This window comes from Myotis myotis, unplaced genomic scaffold, assembly GCF_014108235.1.
Source record: "Myotis myotis isolate mMyoMyo1 unplaced genomic scaffold, mMyoMyo1.p scaffold_m19_p_21, whole genome shotgun sequence".
Lineage (NCBI taxonomy): Eukaryota > Metazoa > Chordata > Mammalia > Chiroptera > Vespertilionidae > Myotis > Myotis myotis.
Window position 1 is genome coordinate 8,297,631 of NW_023416326.1, and position 14,160 is coordinate 8,311,790.

Sequence of the window (14,160 nt, forward strand, 5' to 3'; positions counted from 1 at the left end):
TCTTTTCCCCATTTAGAAGTTAAACATTCTCTTGACTTGGGTTTGCAGCAATCATGTATGTAAGGAACCTTACATTGGCGAGTCCACAAGGAACAAGGGCCAGTTTTATTGTGTGCAGCTCCTGCTAAGATGGTTAGTCTTATGGGTTCTCCCTAGTGCTGTCAGGAATTCTTATTCCCATGTTGCCCCTATTACTCTAACCTCATTAGGTTAGAGAATCTTCTTCTTGTGCCACCACAGGCTCCTGCGTGTCCCCCAAAATAGCACTTGCTGCATTTGGGTGTAATGATTTGTCTAATGGTCTAAGTTCTCCACTCAGATTGAAATTCTAGGAAGGCAGGAATCACACCCCGTGCCAAAAACTGTGTGTGATACAGGTGCCCAAAACACATTTGTTGAAAGAACAGATAAAGTGACTCCTCCAAGATCACAGAGGTGAATGTCGGACCTGGAAGGAGAATCCACTCTCTGGTTCTAGGAAGGGGCCGGATGTTTGTGTGCGTGGACTGATGCGTGTGTTTCCAGGATGAAAGAGAATAGTGGCCAGGTCAAAGGATGTTCTCAAGAACCAAGACTAACAGACTAACTCTCAGTACATAGTCATCAACCTCAAGTTAAAATTCACTAGACCCATCTTGGCTCTATCACCAAACTCTTCACAATATATTAAATACACACTCTTGACCTTATCCCCGTGGAAACTGCCGCTCCAATATGAAAAACATACCATGTAATTTAAATATGAGCCCTAATGTGCTTGAAGATGTATCAAGCCAGCAATCTATCAGACTCTCCTTCCTCAGTTAAGCAGCATTTGTGTTCAATATAAAGCTGATACAACTGGCTCACACACAGTGTTCCAGGCCTCTGAACACATGAGCTCATCCCTGAGTGGGTGACAAGTGTTTCTGATACAGGCTCATCATCAAGGACTCAACCGAATTAGTCAACATTCTCCACCAATATCAAAGTCATCTGTAACGTGTGTATCTGTCTGCAGCCATTACATCATCTTTTTTAATACTCATGTCTTTCTTTCTCATTTGCTATCCCTTTGTGTTCAACTAAATGGGCATTTAAATCCTCATTCCCAACCAAATGTTCCTGACTGATGTCTTTTTCCCACCTTGGGACAGAAGCAAATGACTTACATATGAAATGTATTCCCCATCTCTCTCTCTTTTTATTTTGGAGGGAGAAGGCGAGACAATCCAGTTAAATAATTGGCTTCACGGATTTCCTCCACGGAGATGACTGGCTGCTTCACTTGATTACCCAGAGAGCATAGTCATCTCACACTGAGCAGACACATGAACGTTACTTTTCCAGTTCAGAATACAGCATGGCTTAGGGTCACAAACTGTAGGGTTGAAAGTCAACAGAGCTCAAATCTGTCTTGAATCTTTCCTTCAAATTCAAACCAGAAACTGCGAAAAAGCTAGTTTCATTACTTGTAGGGGGGACACTTAAGCCCTGACTCTTCATATTTCCTTGGGAGGGAGGACAATTCCATTTCACTCCCAAGGGGAAAATGAGAGACATGTTTTTGTCTCATCTGTCATTCACTCCCTACGGTGAAAGAGTGAATGATCAGATTGGCAGGCACGGGGCACAGCTACCCAGCCCCTTCCAGCAGATCCATGCATGCTCTCCATCTCGTCCTCCATATAGCGAACACACTTGGGCAGAAATTGGTCTGCCAGGCACAAGGCTACAGCTTGGTAAACTGGCTCAATTTGAGGGGAGGGAAGCAATTAGGAAACCTGATTACAGCCTCTTCTTTAAACCATGTTTTCCAAATCTATTTCCGATCCAAAAGCCAGTATTCATTTCCCTTATCCCACTGTCTATCTGATTTAGAATGTAGAGGAAGACAAGAGGATGATTAATCACCAAATCTCAAGCAATGTCTACTTTTCTGCTTCCTCTAAGAGCCCTTGGCTGATGACATTGCTTACATCTCGGTGCCACCAGGAAAAATGCAGACCTTTGTCATCTTAAGATACCAGAGTATGAGTCCTGCTGCTTACAAGATTTGTGACCTTGGGCTAAATTAATTAACTTCTCTTTGCCTCACTTCTCTCACTTCAAAACAGGACCAAAAAGGCAAGCTACCTCATGCTGTTTTTATGAGAAGGTAATGAGTTAATTACACACAGATCCCAGCAGTGCCTGGCATAGACAGGTCTTGGTTTGAGTCCTAACTCTGTCCCTTAATGAACGTTAAGGTGTCTCCCCAAAGTACCCAATGAGATAAAGCTAAGCAGAGAGCAAAGGATGTTATCTGCATAAAGCATGTATGTAATGTTTATCGGAAGAGAGAGAGAGAGAGAGAGAGAGAGAGAGAGAGAGAGAGAGAGAGAGAGCATTATCTCAAGTAAATACCCTAGTTGGTTTAAATTCACCAAATATGGTTCAGCTATCCCTGTCTTTCTTCCTGAGGGTCTCTCCCCGTAATACTAGGGGGAGGGGGATGTGTAAAAAAGGCACCTTTTGACTATAAAATGAAAAGAAATAGTACCTGGCGGCCCATTCCAGTGGTAACTGAAGAGAGAGCTATGAGATTGCTCTCCTGGGCAAATCCCGGTGGGTTAGATGGCTGAGATAAAGAGCTCCCATTGGCTAAGTGGGCGCATTGTGTTTGAACAAACAGCTTTGAAAGGTAGGGCTAGTCTTTGAATGTTTTCCTCTCTTAGAAACTGAAACTGGGGCATTCAGGATTTCTTTACCCTGCCCTCTTGTGAATTTCCTTTTCACTCCTTACTGCATTTTGCTCTTCTTGTCATCACTTCATATTCTATGGACGGTATAAGCTCGCCTTTGTTCCTACTATTTTAAGCTCCCTCCTTATCATGGGAATGAGACTTGTTCCTTCCTTGCTCAATGGTCTCAGCATTAGGTTTGAAATCCCCAGACGAGCTGGAGCCACGCTGTGGAATCCCAGTAGAGGTGAAGGGAACCCTCTTCTCTCCTGAGAGGTTTGCAGTTTCTTTTCTGAGGTTCACACTGCAAAAACAGAGGCGTTATTTCCTCTAAGTGAAAGAGCACTTTTATCCTGACAAAATGCTTCGTCCTATTAAAGGAGGCTTTCCCTGTAGCTTTCTATAATGAGGAAAGTGGGTTTCAAAGGGAAGTTGTGTGTGTGTGTGTGTGTGTGTGTGATTTTTCTGATGCCACATGTCAACAGAAAATAGTAACATTTTTTAGTATTAATTTGAACCCAGGGCCAATTTTATCCACATATGTCATCTTTCTTACCCGCGTGTTGATGCCTGGAGCTAAACCTGTAGAGGAGACCTTTCAATCACCATTTAGGGATAGGGATGAACATGAAAATGCAACAAAGAATAGAGACACCTTGACGAAGACACTGGTTCTCCTGGAAAGAGACACCTGGTCTGCTTCCACCTCAGCACACCTGAAGAAATGACACACACCAATACCACAAGGGCTCTTGGTGACAGTCATTGAGCAGAGGACTTTAAGAATCACTGACACTAACTCCTTTTCAAAGAATGAGCTTCATTAGAGGGATAGACACTAGGAGAAAGGAGCCATGAAATAGGAGGTCAAGAGCACAGAAGATAAATTTGGAGAACTTTTCAATTCTACCCAAGATTGACCCTGTCAAAGCCAAGAGCAAAAGCCCTTCTGTGTGTGCTGGTGGGCACAGCTGCTAACTATGGCGACTCTCAGATGGCACTTCTGTACTGACTATTCAAATTACCGATCTTCTTGTGTCTACTCTTAAGAGAGTTTGACACAGCCCAAAGTGTGCAACCATGGCTGCCTTCTCAGATGCATAACAACATGTCCAGCTATCTCTGAGGAGCAGGCAGAGACCCATAGGTCTGAAGATACGAAGATAGAAAGCTAGTCACTATCCACTAAGAAGTATTGTGTGTCCATACAATAGGGGGTTGATTTACACATTTAATTCCTATACCTTCTCTGTGAGGTGTTAGTATACTATTTTCAAGAAGAGGGAATGGGAAACTTAGAGTATTTAGTAACTCGGCCACACATTGGCTGACTCCAAAAGTCTTTGGTTTTTCTACAATATCCTGCTGTTCTCTTCCTTCATATCCTGCAGAAATGTTCAAGACGCACAGGTAACTGTTCAACCCCCGGACAGATGGACAATGCTAGCCCGATTCGCCTGGGTTGGCACTTTTTACGGTGGTGACATATTTGGAAGCATTCGAGCTGGGTGTTTCTGGCTAACGTTATAATCAAGTATAATAAGCATGACTCAGAGGTGAACTAATAAAAGTGCTCACAGAAGAGCCCAAACAGCTAGTTCATTCCCACAGACATGTGGAAGGAAGATTGGACCACCACTCCCTAGGCATGAATTATGGTCAGAAGCTTGAAGCTAGACAAGGTCCCACTCTGCCTGCCAACCTCCCAAAGGAAAACCTGGATTCCTGGTATAGTCTTGGGCAGTGATTCTTAACTGTGACCCCGCCTAGGGCAATACCAACAAGAGCAGCACCTGGGAACTTGCTAGAAATGCAAAATCTCCAGCCAACTCCAGACCTAATGGGATTAGTGAATCCAAAACTCTGAGGGTGGAACCTGGCAATGCTGTTTTAACAGAAAGCCCTCCAGGTGATTCTAAGGCACATAAAAGTTTGAGAGCCACTGAGCTTTCCCTCCTGTAGCTTGATAATTATATCACTCGTTGGTTCAGTCATCAGCTAAACCATAAAGACTGAGGTGATCAGCTGCACCAGACTTGATAGGGCTATAAAAGAATCTTTTCCACCCTCACAGAGTTGCTTACAGACATGAAGCAAGTACCAAACAATTTGAGTTAGCACACAATTCCATGCTGCATCGTATAGTTCAGACGCAGAGGGCGAGCCATGTGGCTGTTACATATGGTTAACAGAGATCAGCCAATTATAATTCAGGTGAGCAGAGAAAACGCATACTCGAATACCACTTCAAATAATGCAGAGGATCTGTGGTTTGCCAAACAGCTCTAGCGGCCAACAGCCAACGGCTGGCCTGATGCTAATCCCTTGGAAATGGGGTGGCTCTTGGAGAAAAGCATAAAGGACATAGAATAAAAAAGCATGAAACTCAGAATCACAAACAGTTCCAGATTCTACACATAATTGCCTTTGGCTGCAAACCAAAGGCTTGCGTGCTCAGGGTGGGAAGTACTTTTGGTCATGCATCAAGCCATACTTGTGCCCACAGATAGTGATCTGCACGTTAAAGAATTCCAATCGCAGGGTCTGGGCAGATGGCTGTGTGGACCCGTCAGTGTGGGAGATAAGAGAGTTGCCTTTGGACTTGGCCCAAGCAGAAAGGATTGAGGTGTCACACTTGGTCAACAGAGAACTGGCCCATTCATTGAGTGCCTTCTGTATATAGAATATTTGTTGGATATTCAAACAGTTGGTAGTTCAAACAGTCCCCACTTTTGAGAAGTTCAAAAACCATCATAGAAATGCCAAAAACAACAGATAAACAAATAAAAGACACCAAAGCAGAAACTATGTAAATACAGACTGCCTTAATTGAGTAGAGTTATCCAAGGAGTGACTAGAACCAGATACTGCCAGCAAAGGAAAACACAACTAAAATATAGAAAATTAACAGCGGGTAAAGATCTAATTTTAAAGCAAGGGAAATAGAATGAATGATGGTTGAAGGCATGAGGGACAAAGAATATAAAGAAGATCAAGGGCATCTATTTGCTTGAGAATAAAAACATAGGCCACGTTGTAAGGAGAATGGGAAAGTCATTGAGTAGGAGCCTTGAGAGCTGTTATCTAGAAGCTTAGCTGTTTCTTTAACGTGTACATTTAAAGGTAGATGTAGAATTCTGGGTGGTATAATGCTGGTTTCATAGAAATTATACCTGAGGATGACTTTCTAGTGGACCAATGCTGAGGGTGTTGTGGTTGTTGAGTTAAAGGCAAAGGAGGGAAGACTAAAGAAACAGCGCAGAAGACAATGGAGAGGAGAGGGTGGAAAAGTAACCAGCCCTCAGTCTGTCCCCAGCTACCATCATCCTGCCCCTGGATTACTGCAGCAGCCACCCTGTCTTCCAGCCGGATCTTCACACACACACTGCTTTACAAACACACCAAGCAGCTCCTATCTCTTTTGTGTCCCTATATGGAAGTGTCTTTTCCCAGAGAGACACATCCCCCCCCCCCAACCCCCGCGCTAGGTTCTTTTGGTTCTCTGCCCAAGTGTCCCATTATTGGAGAGACCGTCCCTAACTAGCCTATCTGAAACAGCACCCCACAGCCATCACTCCCCCAGCTCTCTCAGTCCCCTCTCCTGCATTATCTTCCTTCTGAGCACTTAGCGCTATCTCATGTGGTCTGTATGTCTGTGTGTGTGTGTGTGTATTTATTTGTTCACTAATGATCTGGCTCCTCTCTCCAGAGTGGAAGCCCTTTTGAGAGCAGGGACTTGGTTTCTGTTCACTGTTATAGCCATAGCATGCATAGCAGGCTCTCCGTCATGTTTGTTGAATGAATGAATGAAGAGTACATGAATAGATCAGTTGGCACTTGTGTTGCAATGTCTTTCAAGATGTTGACATTTCAGTTCTCTTTGACTCATCTCAAGTTCACCTCTAACTTTGGACTTATTCACACAACTCTTAGAGTTAGGTGCTTCTGTCTGCAAATGGGCAGGTTTCCCTATGGGCTGTCCCAAACAGAGGTGACCTCTTGTGTTGTCATAATGCAAAACGTCCATGGTTTTATGCATTTTTCTGTTGGAAGCAAGGCTCAGCAGTTTTACAACCAAAATAAAGTAATGAGCAATTAAAGTGGTAGCACCTCAATGTCTGAAAGATTTTCATCTGGGCCCTCATGGGTGATAGTCTTATTTTCACTTCGCTTTTCTAAGACTCTTGACCAGCCCAGAACTTTCATTCTTCCTCCTGCACAATCCCAGCTCAGGGCTACTTCACTTTTTTAAAAAAATAACATTTTGCAATTCCCTAGTAATAAAGATGACGATGATGATGATGATGATGATGATGAATATGATGCTAATGATGGCAATGATGGTGATGATGGTATGATGATTATAGTGATAATCATGATGATGTAGATGATGATGGTGAAGGTGATGATAGTACAATGATGATGGTGATAATTATGATGGTGATGGTGGTGATGATGATGATGATGGTGATAACGATGATGATGGGTGGAATTACATTATTTCTCTACCCATTTAAATTCCCCAGTAGATGCAGTTTTGTCAGTCAGCAACATTTATTGACCATAATATATAGTACAGTATGCCAGGTGCCGAGGGAAATAATAAAGGTTTGTGTTATAAAGTAATTACCTTGGCTGTGGAAAACACTCAATAAATATGTGTTGAGTGATTCATTATTGAACGCTTTGGTTTCTGTATTCACACTCTTATTCAGTTCTGCTCATATTTATTCGAAATCCAAGGCATATTTTATAAAAACTTTCACTACAACCCAATGAAAAGAACTAATCGCACAAATTAGGAATAAAAGAAGAACTGGATAATATAAGAAACATAGACATATTTCATTTGAAAGCATAAAATAGCTGGGAAATGGGTTTACACTCACCAAAAAGAACATTTTAGGGCTATAGCAACACAACACAAAAGGTAAAGAGGTACCTGGTCCCTTTGTAAGGTCAAGTGCAATGTAGACTCACCTTATTTAGACTCTGTGATCCGTCAAGCAAGCTTGAGTTGAACTGCATTCTTGTCCCATATAGATTGTAATGAGTTTTGTGAAAGAACAAGTGGTTTAAACAAGAGATTAAGCAAATAATCAGGCTACTTAAGGGAAAGCGGTGACAGTGCTGGCTATCTCATATGCCTTCTTTCTTTCCTCTTCAATAACAGAGCCCGGGTTTTATGTAGGGCAGCAGTTTAGTCTTTAAAAAAAGCATTCTTTCTAGAATCATGACAGGCCAGGACGGTTGTATCTCCCAGCAGGGGACAATGAGAGTCAAATGGAAAGGGATAGGGCTGTTTCGCGGTGAAAGGGGCCAAACACAACTGGCAGGACCTTGTGTCCACACCCCTCACCTCTCCCTTCATCTGGAAGGTAGATGCAGTAGCTGGAGGTTCAAGCAGCCATCTTGCAAGCATGAGGATGCTAAGCACATGGCAAGAATGGTGAGCTGGCAACAGCCTGTGCTCCGATGGCTGCCTCCAGTGGCTACACCAGTTCTGAGCCAGCACCTCAGACTCTGCAGAAGCCACTGTGGTCTGGTGACTGTTATGTGCAGCCCGACCCAGCCCTCACTGACCGGGAACCTTCTGAAGGCCTCGTGTGTATACAGTTGGATGTAGACGTTACAGCTACACCATACAGAATCCTTCTTTTCTGTCCGGTTGCATGTTTTCACCTTTACCACTCGATTAACCTGGTCCATATGGCTGTGATTCATTGCACAATGTGGCTTCTTAAAAATAATGTAAAATTAAAGATTTTTCACGGACATTCCCCATTAATAATCATGGGGTTGTTTTCATCTTAGAGTCTCTTCATCATTGTTTTAGTTACCTATCGAAATCTAGGATGTGGGCAACTGGAGAAAGAGGCCTATAGCTTAGTGCAGTGGTTCTTAACCTTCTGGCCCTTTAAATATAGTTCCTCCTGTGGTGACCCAACCATCAAATTATTTTCGTTGCTACTTCATCACTGTCATGTTGCTACTGTTATGAATCGTCATGTAAATATCTGATATGCAGGGTGGTCTTAGATGACCCCTGTGAAAGGGTTGTTTGACGGCCAAGGGGTTGCGACCCACAGGTTGAGAACCACTGTCTTAGTGTTAGCACCCAGGTTTCATAGTCATACAAATGACTCCGCCCCTTACAACCCTTATGGCCCTGGACCGGTTACTCAACCTCTTTGCTTTCTTCCCGCCATCCTGTGAACCCCGTGCTACCACACCCATCCCAGCAGTCCCCACCGCCCTGGAGCTACTCATTGACTTGTCTTTCTCCCCAACTGAACTGGGAGCGCTTTCAAATGGGGACAGTGTTTGAACTGAGCCTCTCCTCCCAGCATCTGACCCAGTGCCTGCCACCGAGAGGGTGTTGCCTGCGTGTGTGTCGACTGTGGAAGTAAGCAGTTCTGAAACCATCACTGACGAATCAGCTTTCTGAACGTGGCCTTTCCCTGGCGAAGGCGTTCAGAGGACAGAATCTGAAACTCTGAGAGGGAGCCGCACTGCCCCACCAGGGAGTCCTTCACGGAACCAGGATGCTGATGGGATCTCGAGGGGAAGGCGAGGGGCCTGCCCAGGCTGTGTCATTGCTTCTGAGGGCAGCACGCAAGAGGCGAAGAGGCCACTCGATGGAGTGCAACGTCCGTTTGAAGCGGAGTGATGCCTTGGACCCGAGTCCATGCATTCCTCAGCCTTGGCTGCCCCCCTCCCCACGTGCGAGGACCCTGTGCCTCAGCCCGGATGGTGTGGAGCGAGGTGGGATCCCCTTCCCCAAGGGTTAGTGTCAGGAGCTGTGCCCCACGAGCACCTGGGGCCGTGGGATGGGACGTGCAGCAGACGGGACAGGGAGGGTGACCGTGCCGCTCCCAGCAGCGTGAGCCACGGCCTCTCGGGGACAAGCACCCACACGCAGCGGTGAGTCAGAGAATCCACCAGCAGATGGAACACCCACTGTGTTGAAAAACAAAACACAAAAGCCATGACTCCTCCAGGAACCCAGAGGGGAAGAGATCCCCGGAGAGGGAATCTGAGGGGCCTGGTGAGGGCTTGCCCAGCAGGCCCCATGCGGATCACCTCCAGGGCCTGGCTCACGGCAGCCTCGCAAGGTGCGTGGGCTAGTTCCACCATCTGATGAGGAAACTGAGGCCCCGGGAGATGAAGCAGCCTGTCAGAGGCTGTACAGGTAGAGAGAGAGGGTTCCTGGATCTCATCCTTGGTCTGTGATCCCAAAGCTTATGCCCTAAACCCTTCTGGGGAACCACCTCAAAGAGCTTAATGTCTAATGGGAAACACACTCACATATACAGACACCTATCCACTCTCCTATATGCACACATGTACTCATATACATATGTACACATGCGTACACACACATATACACAGACTGCGTATACACACACTCACATGCACACATACTCACCTACACATGCACGCACATGGCATCCAGCATAGAGCTGCCTTCTCCTTCCCCTCCCGCTCCTCCTGAAAGTCCTGGGAGTTAGCTAAGGACTCACCTTCGCAGAAAACACAATATTTTTAAAGATTCTGCAGTGAGCACAGGCCTGGAAAGGCTTTTCAGAGCATGAGGTGACGTTCCTGTCTGGAGTTTTTCATTTATTTATTTTTTTAAATATGTTTTTATTCATTTCAGCGAGAGGAAAGGAGAGGAAGAGGGAGATAGGGACGTCAGTGATGCGAGAGAATCATCCACGGGCTGCATCCCGTACGCCTTCTACTGGGGTCGAGTCTGCAACCCGGGCATGTGCCCTGACTGGGAATCGAACCGGCGACCTCTTGGTTCCTGGGTCGACACTCAATTGCTGAGCCAGCCCAGCCGGGTTGTATGGCTCTTTTTAATGATCAGTGAGGGTATCTCACTGTTGACCCCTTGAAAACAATTTGGGATCCAAGGAAGTTGCTGGTCCCTGGTTGGTTTTGTTAAAAGTCAGCAGGACGAATGCAGAGACCTGACCTTCTAGTTCAGGCTTTAAAAAAAAAACAAAGAAAGAAAAGACATCCCATCCCCTCCTGTGGGATGTTCCCCCCTTATCTTTTTGATACAAAGAGGACTTACTGCTTTTGTTACACATGATGTCACAGACAGTGAGCAGATAATCCTTTGAGAGCTTCTGTTTGAAGCGGTTCCCTTAAAGATGGGCTGTGCTCAATACTGTTTTCCAGGTTCTGATATCCTTTCCACATTTCTTTTCTTTCCCACAGCCAACCCCAGGAAAAAAAAAAAAAATGGACTGTGGGTCAGGTAATGTAAGCAACAGACCGTGAGATGATTGCCAAAAATGTAACCACCCAATCGGCTCCAAAGGAAAATATTCATTAAAGTGACACATGTTAATAGGATCGAATTCAAAACACGTGTTTGGACACGCAGATGTCGGAAAGTGCCATATCCTGATTAGCTGAGCGGGTCTCGGTTCTTTCAGATCTTCCTTCCTTATTTTGATTGCAAGTCAAGTTTCGGGGAAATTCTTTCCCACTACTGTCTGCTGATCACATCCCCAAAGCATTTAGAAATCTCACTCGTTTCCTATAAGAAGAGATGGAAAGCTCGACCGCAAATATTTGTGTAAATGTCACCATGTATTATTGGAAGCTTTGTTCCGTCGGTTAGAGAATTATTGCAGCGAGTTCTAGCTGGACTCCATTCAAACCCTCCCTGCACGGAACACGCACACCCAGACACACCCACACACTCACTCCCCGCTCGGCCCAAGTGGGAAGGATTGTCCGTTTCTTTGACCCTCTGCCTTTACCTCTGTGGCCGTGATAACAGCCAACCCCTCTGGCTGACGATTTGTGCTTTGAAAGTTCTTTTAAAGCTACAAGGTCCATGTTTCTTTTCTCTTCTTCTTTCTTCATTTTTTTTTAAACAAACACGTTTTATTTTATTTATTTACGTATTGAATATATTTTTATTGATTTCACAGAGTAAGGAAGAGGGAGAGAAAGAGACACATCAATGATGAGAAAGAATCATTGATCGGCTGCCTCCTGCACGCCCCCTACTGGGGATCGAACCCAGGACCCTTCAGTCCACAGGGTAAGTCCTCTTTGTATCAAAAAGATAAGGGGGAACATCCCACAGGAGGGGATGGGATGTCTTTTTTTTTTTTTTTAAGCCTGAACTAGAAGGTCAGGTCTCTGCATTCGTCCTGCTGACTTTTAACAAAACCAACCAGAGACCAGCAACTTCCTTGGATCCCAAACTGCTTTCAAAGGATCAACAGTGAGATACCCTCACTGATCATTGAAAAGCTCCACGCAACCCGGCTGGGCTGGCTCAGCAATTGAGTGTCGACCCAGGAACCAAGAGGTCGCCGGTTCAATTCCCAGTCAGGGCACAGGCTCGGGGTGCAGTCCCCTCTAGCCACTGAGCCAAACCAGCCAGGGCAGGTACATGTTTCTTAGGACTGATTTCAAGCCAAAGAGGAGAGGAAAATGAGAGAGAGGTTCTCTTCTGCAAAAGGCAGACAACCAAACAGAGAAAAAAAGAGAAAAGGCACCTTCAGCATCCTCGCTGATCACTCACTGAAAAGCAAGGAGAGAGTGAGGCAGCAATATTTAGCTTTAACTCTTTCCTGGAATGCCCTGGAGCCCATGCTTGGAGTTGCATTTTTATGGAATTAGATCACCAATGGGACCCAGCTCGCTGCTCAGTCATTTGTCACCAAATTGCAAGAATGCGGTGTCCTAGCATGGAAAGAATGTCATGCCTTCAACATTTATTTCTGGCCGTGTCTTTCCCAGCCTTGAGATCAAAACTTCAGCTGGTAGATAAGCAGGGTTCGTGAACCCCTCCTGCCACCCACCCCTTACCTCCCCTGACAGACAGCGCCCCGCATGCCCAGCCTGGCACATTCTTCTACATGCTTTAGCCTGGCTGGAGCTGCCATGACCTTTAACCTCAGTTATGTTGACACAAGCAGTCGCCCTCGAATTTTCTCAGACCCATTCATCCCTTGGGTAGGACCAAGATTCCTCTCCCTGGTGTTTCTAGGAAAAAAGTTCTGTGTTTTATGAACTGAATAAATATGGGTCCTTTCTCCAGGTCTGTCTCCCTCACTCTTGGCTGTTTCTGTCTGACCTGTGTGTGTAAGGAGAGAGGATGGGGAAGGCAAGAGGGGCCCAATCAATTTCGCAAGCGCTCAGGTGCTAGACTGAGTTATCATTGGGCAACATCACCGAAGGCTGGAATTGGCCGACTTCCAGAAGACGTGTGCCTGAGGGGTGACTCACCACATCAGAATCAACAGTTTCTTGCCCAATAATTAAAAGCTTTGGGCCCTATATAGTCCATTCGGTACCAAGGGACTTGTACTTATCCAGAGAAAAATCTAGATTGGCGGTTTCTCCACATTCTGGCTTTTAATACTGTGTCTGTCGATCCACGCTCAGAACCAGCACTGACCACAGGAATTCAGTCCACCTATTGGCCATCAGATTTTCCCCAAATTTAAAAAAAAAAAAAAGATAAAAACAGCCCTAGCCGGTTTGGCTCAGTGGATAGAGCATCGGCCTGTGGACTGAAGGGTCCCAGGTTTGATTCTGGTCAAGTGTACATGCCCAGGTTGCAGGCTCCATCCCCAGTAGGGGGCATGCAGGAGGAGGCCGATCAATGATTCTCTCTTGCCCTAGCTGGTTTGGCTCAGTGGATAGAGCGTCAGCCTGCGGACTGAAGGGTCCCGGGTTTGATTTCGGTCAAGGTCATATGCCCGGGTTGTGGGCTTGCTCCCCAGTGGGGGGCATGCAGGAGGCGGCCGATCAATGATTCTCTCTCATCATTGATGTTTCTATCTCTCTCTCTTTCCGTTGCTCTCTGAAATCAATAAAAAAAAAACTTAATTTTTAAAAAAAGATAAAAGCAAAATCCTTAATGATGAGAAGGAAAACATTGGCTAAAATGAATGACATCTGGATCTAAACCAAGGGCTAATGATTTGATTCCTATTCACACCTTCAAAGTCGTGTGCACTGCTTTGTCCTCAGTTGTATGTGCCGTATCACTTTCATAAGAGCCATCGTGGGACCCAAAACATAGAAATGCTATTGCTGCGGATGGTGATAGGCCCTGGGGTCAGACTACCTAGGATCAGACCCCAGCTACACCTATTTTTTTAAAAAATATATTTTATTGATTTTTCACAGAGAGAAAGGGAGAGGGATAGAGAGTTAGAAACATTAATGAGAGAGAAACATCAATTCAGCTGCCTCCTGCACACTCCCTACTGGGGATGTGCCCGCAACCAAGGTACAAGCCCTTGACCGGAATCAAACCTGGGACCCTTCAGTCCGCAGGCTGACGCTCTATCCCAGGGGTGGGCAAACTTTTTGACTCGAGGGCCACAATGGGTTCTTAAACTGGACCAGAGGGCCGGAACAAAAGCATGGATGGAGTGTTTGTGTGAACTAATATAAATTCAAAGTAAACATC

At 45.4% G+C, this 14,160-nt stretch overlaps 1 long non-coding RNA gene across 2 annotated transcripts in view; it reads left to right on the forward strand.

Annotated features, from left to right (window-relative positions):
- The window catches only part of LOC118678847, a 388,841-nt gene that overhangs the window by 296,531 nt on the left and 78,150 nt on the right, over window positions 1-14,160 (forward strand). The window lies entirely within an intron of this gene.